Source organism: Mus caroli, unplaced genomic scaffold (genome assembly GCF_978045245.1).
Source record: "Mus caroli unplaced genomic scaffold, Mus_caroli_1 scaffold_8, whole genome shotgun sequence".
In the NCBI taxonomy this organism is placed as follows: domain Eukaryota; kingdom Metazoa; phylum Chordata; class Mammalia; order Rodentia; family Muridae; genus Mus; species Mus caroli.
The window spans coordinates 41,784,996-41,790,995 of NW_028227263.1; the positions used below are offsets into that span (position 1 = coordinate 41,784,996).

General features: G+C 41.1%; 1 pseudogene; it reads left to right on the forward strand.

Moving 5' to 3' along the window:
- Positions 1–3,380: 3,380 nt before the first annotated feature.
- Positions 3,381–3,876, forward strand: LOC110289037 (histone H2B type 2-E-like; annotated as a pseudogene).
- The last annotated feature ends 2,124 nt before the right edge of the window (positions 3,877–6,000 follow it).

The window sequence follows — 6,000 nt, forward strand, 5'->3', positions numbered from 1 at the left end:
TTACTTGCCTAGGCTCTGTCATTTCTCCACATTCTTTCTGTCACTGACAAAAGATGAGAGAAAGTTCTTCTCCAGCGTGGCTAGCAGATTAGGAAATTATATGTAGGAGTCTCTCTTTAAAGACTGGGCCTTAGCAGAAGGTCAGTTTAACCACAATGCTTGTATTTCATGAAAGAGTTAAGAAGGAAACATCTAAAATGACATCCACTATGACCATGAGTTTAGCGTATCCAAGTTCTAATCCTGCCTCTCCACATAGCAGTGCAACCTTGAATAACATTTTTTTCCAGCCTATGTTTGCTTGGGTTTTTTCTTTTGGTTCATTTTTCTTGTTTGTTTTTTTCAGTTTGGGTATAAATAGTACATCTATATTGCAGGTCATTGTAGGAAAATAAATTTGAAATCTTTAGAAGGCTCCATAAGCCTTTCCTCTATGAGTGATTAACTGAGTTAATTTACTCAGACCCTCTTGGCTGAAGGAGCCAGACAGCTCTGAGAGATGATCCTCTCACTGTACAAATATGCTATAGAACAATAGGCTGAAATACATACACAAATTTAAAAGGATTATGGAATTTTTAGTAAAAGAAGTTCAATACTTATAATGTATTGAGTATACATTCAGTAGGTGGTGATTGTGCTAATTACTGGGTAGATGTACAGTACGGATGCTCTATGTGACACTGTGTGGCTGGGGAAACTATAGTATAGCTCTCCTCATGTTTTGATGTTAAGTTCTATGAACTGCCACCAAGGCTACTCTAATATGTTGTAGATATCTATGGAGGTTTTTTTTATTGTTGTTGTTTTCACACTTATTTTTTGAGAGTGTATTTGTTTAGCTGTATTTGTTATCAAGTAAGCTAAAGTCTATGATTTTCTATTTTATAATGAATGATAATAATGACAATGATACCATAATCGTACCTTCTGTTGTGTTGTAAAATGTAAACAATAGAATGTTTCTAGGAACTCATATTGCTTCTAGCATATAAGGAATGTCCAATATGGTATCTGTAAAGTTTTTTCTCCCTTTTGATAGGACCATAATAAAGTATCATTGGAATGACAAACAGATGTTGCCATGGTGGTTTTGATACAATCCCAGCACTCAGGAGACAGAGACAGGAAGATTTCAGTGCAGGCCAGGCTGAGTTTACACAGGATTACCATGTTTTGATTTGGTGTGGCTTGCTTTACTTTTATGTTAAAGTTTACAATACATAGCAACAGACCAAAACTCAACAGTGTTAAAGGAGAATGTGCTAGGTTTTAGATAAGCAAGGAGGTTCAAGAGGACACTGTGAGGATTACTGGGGAATCAGAGTGTATTTAAAGATTCATATTGACATAAGCAGACAGACACAGAAAGGACACTTCTTAAGTTGTGGCTCACAGAGAAGGTGAGGTCCCAGCACCACAGGAGACTGAATGAAGGGATCTCTGCAAAGCATGGAGACAGGTAAGACTCTTCTTCTACTTTTTAGCATAGGGTGAGTTCTCAGCAGTAGTGTGCAGCAAGGCTCTGATATCAGGGCAAGAGTCAAAGCAGTCGTGTGACACAGGACATGGCAACCTCCCAGGGAGACCCATTTAGGTTAGTATGGCTCCTGTAAGATAGAGGAATCAATCCCCTTATAGCAGCTATCTATGTGAGAGGAGAAGAGGGGGGCACATACAGGGCAGCAAGTACAATCCAAATTCTAGCATTACATGCTGGCAGAGTATACAGCAGCCCATTCAAAAGCATCACCGAGCTTAGTCATCAGGGAAATTCAACTCAAAATGACCCTGAGATTCCACCTCACACCAATCAGAATAGTCAAAGGCACAGGTGACAGCAGACATTGACAAGGATGTGCAGAAAGAGAAACACTCCTCCACTACTGGGGGTATTGCAAACTGGTCAAACCACTTTGGAAATCAATTTGGGGGTTCCTAAGAAAGTTGAAAATAGTTCTACCAGAGGACCCAGCTATACCACTGCTGGGCATATACTGAAAATATGGCCCAACATATAAAAAGGTTACATGCTCCACTATGTTCATAGCAGCTTTATTTATAACTGCCAAAAGCTAGAAACAACCCAGATGGCTCTCAACAGAGGAATGGATACAGAATATGGGGTACATTTACACGACTTAGCTATTAAAAACAATGACTTCATTAAATTCCTAAGGCTAATGAGTGGAACTAGAAAATATCATCCTGAGTAAGGTAACCCAGAACAAAAGAAGACACATGCTATGTACTCACTTATAAGTGGATATTAGCCCAAAAGCTCAGAGTACCCACTAAACAACTCACAGACCACATGAAGCTTAAGAATAAGAAACACCAAAGTAGAGGCTTCCATCCTACATAGACAGGGGAACAAAATAATCACAGGAGGTAGAGGGAGAAAGAGACCTTAGGGGGAGAAAGGAGTAGGAGGAAAAAGAAGGCAGGATCAGGTATTGGAAGGGAAATAAGTAATGAAGGTCAAGAATTTGAATAGAAGTATGTAGCTGTGGGGGATGGGGACACAGAATAGCCACAAGATAGTCCCAGATGTCAGGTAAGGGAAAGGCTCCCAGGACCCAACAAGGATGACGTTAGCCTAAATACCCAACAAAGGGAAGAAAGAACCTGTAGAGATCACCTTCAGTATATAGACATGGATCCTAGCTGAGGATGGGGTCACCTACCCATTTCAAAATCTTTAAAACAGAAACATTCCTGTCCAAAAAAAAGACAGGGACAAAAAAATGGAACAGAGCCTGAAGGAAAGGCCATCCAGAGATCACACGACCTAGGGATCCATTCCGACTGCAGATGCCAAACTCCTGCACTATTAATGATACCAAGAAGCACTTGCTGAAAAGAGCCTGGTATGGCTGTTCCCTGAGAGGTTCTACCAGCACCTGAGTAATACAGATACAGATACAGAGCCCAGGACCCCAATAGAAGATCTAGGGGAATGACTTGTGGACCTGAAGGGGATTGCAGCCCCGTGGGAAGAACAATTTGCAACTAAGTGAACCACCCAGAGTTGCCAAGGACTAAGCCATCAACCACAGAAGGATCCATGGCTCCAGATACATAGGTAGCAGAGAATGGTATTATCTGACATCCATGGGAGGTGGCCCTTGGTCTTGTGGAGGCTTGATGCCCCAGCATGGGGGATGCTAGAGCCATGAGGCAGGAGGGGGTGAGTGGGTGGAGGAGTAACCTCATAGAATCAAAGTGGATTGAGAGGGGGGATGGGATGGTGATTTATGGTAACCAGTAAGATTGATATCATTTGAAATTTAAACAAATAAACTGATTAATTTTTAAAAAGAAAAAGAAAAGGAATGCTTTTTTTCTACTTACTAGATTGCCACTGTTCAAGTTCAATCATGCCTGAGTTGGACAAATCCCCTCCAGCTCCAAAGAAAGGTTCTGAAAAGGCTATCACCACAGCACAAAAGAAAGAGGGAAAGAAGCACAAGTACAGCCACAAGGATAACTACTCCATCTATGTGTATACAGTGCTGAAGCAGATGCACCCTACCACTGGCATATTGTCGAAGTCCATGGGCATCATGAATCTGTTTATCAATTACATCTTCGGGAGCATTGCAAACGAAGCTTTCTTGTCTGATACATTACAACCAGGGGTCTACAATCACATCACTGGCGATCCAGATAACAGTGAGCCTTCTACTGCCCGGAAAACTGGCTGAGCACACCATGTCTGAGGACAACAAGGCTGTCACCAAGTATGCCAGCACAAGTAGAAGCCCCATCAGGATGAGGCACTCACTGGCTCTTTTGGTCTTAAAGGTTGTTGCAGTCGCCTGCTCAAATCAGAAGAGAACTTTGTTTTACATTTTGTTTTGCATTAGTTTCTAGTTACTATTCCAAAGTTACTTTCAGGGTCTTAGAAAAGGTAAACTTCAGAAGTTTTAAGCCTTTGTGGCTTTGAATTTCCCTGTGGGTATCTGGTTTGCTGGTAGAGACACCCTACTTAGGTTCTTGGAGTTCTTTTTAGACTATATAATGGAAGTGTATCTCTGGGCCCAACTTCTGTGTTCTAGACTATTGTTTCTGGGTGTGTTTTGTTTGTTGAACTAAATTGAGTAGGTTTCCTTATCTTGGCGATTAGAGGACTCCAGGACACAATGAATTCTGTGTCTAAGAACTCTGGGTACCAGCTGTCTACAACTGAAACCGATCTGTCCCTTTATTTGGTGTGGCCTGGGCACTAGCAGTTGCAGGTACTTAGGGCGGTGTCCCTCATACTTACTGATTTACAAAACATGAAAGTTCCACGTTGCTACGGATTTGGTAGGAGTCTGTTGTGGTCATCTATAAGATGGAACACAGGGCCCCCAATGGAGAAGCTAGAAAAAGCACCCAAGGAGCTGAGGGTTCTGCAACCCTATAGATGGAACAACAATATGAACTAACCAGTAACCCCAGAGCTCTTATCTCTAGCTGCATATGTAGCAGAAGATGGCCTAGTCGGCCATCACTGGGAAGAGAGGCCCCTTGGTATTGCAAACTTTATATGCCCCAGTACAGGGGAATGCCAGGGCCAAGAAGTTGGGAGTGGGTGGGTAGGGGAGCAGGGCAGAGGGAGGGTATAGGGAACTTTCAGGATAGCATTTAAAATGTATATAAAGAAAATATCTAATAAAAAGTAATTAATTAATTAATTGGTTAATTAATTAGTTAAAAAAGAAGTCTATTGTGTTTCTCTATCAGGCTTTAGAATCCCTGCTTGTGACTTGCTTTGTTTGTTTGTTTTGTTCTGTTTTTGTTTTTTTTGTTTTTTCCATTTAATACTTTATGTTAAGCCCTGTACTGCCAGGTTATTGCAAGGATACTGCTCCTTTATTCTCTGGGCCCATGAACTTTCTACTTCACAACTCAGGAATTACCTTTTTTTTCTACCTGTTGTTTCTCCTCTCCTTTTGCTTTCTCGTTTACTCTGTGGTTGGTCAAGCTGGCCTTACATTTTTTGTACCTCCAGAAACCACCAACATCTTAACCAGAGATGATGCTACTGTTTTAAATTACTTACTGAATGTATTTTGTATCACTGCTTTTTAAAAATTACTAATTGAATAATTTTTATATCAAGGTTGGAGCAGCAGAAGCCTTGTGCATTTGATGTATGTTAAGACACTATGGAACAGAAATGTTTTGAGGATTCTTTCTCCAAATGTGTCTTTAATTATAGTTACTGTGGTAGCTCTTCTACCACTCACCCCCTCCTGCCTCATGGCTCTAGCATCCCCCATGCTGGGGCATCAAGCCTCCACAAGACCAAGGGCCACCTCCCATGGATGTCAGATAATACCATTCTCTGCTACCTATGTATCTGGAGCCATGGATCCTTCTGTGGTTGATGGCTTAGTCCTTGGCAACTCTGGGTGGTTCACTTAGTTGCAAATTGTTCTTCCCACGGAGCTGCAATCCCCTTCAGGTCCACAAGTCATTCCCCTAGCTCTTCTATTGGGGTCCTGGGCTCTGTATCTGTATATCTTAGTTGTCAACCAAGCAGGGGTACATCTGTGATGGAATTTCTTTTCTTAATTCTTATAATTTGAAGTGAGAAGAATCACTCTTCATCTGGATCTTTTGAAGCAGGAAGATCCACCTTTAATCTGGGCCACACCTGCTGGCAGCTTCTATTAAGGACATGGAAGAAAAAAGCTTTTCCATTGTTCCCTCACACAACCGATTTTCTTTTTTAACTACTATCTTTCTTTCTTCCTTCCTTTCTTCCTTCCTTTCTTCCTTTCTTTCTTTCTTTCTTTCTTTCTTTCTTTCTTTCTTTCTTTCTTTCTTTTTTCTTCCTTCCTTCCTTCCTTCCTTCCTTCCTTCCTTCCTTCCTTCCTTTCTTTCTTTCTTTTTTCTTCCTTCCTTTCTTCCTTCCTTCCTTCCTTTCTTTCTTTCTTTCTTTCTTTCTTTCTTTCTTTCTTTCTTCCTTCCTTCCTTCCTTCCTTCCTTCCTTCCTTCCTTCCTTTC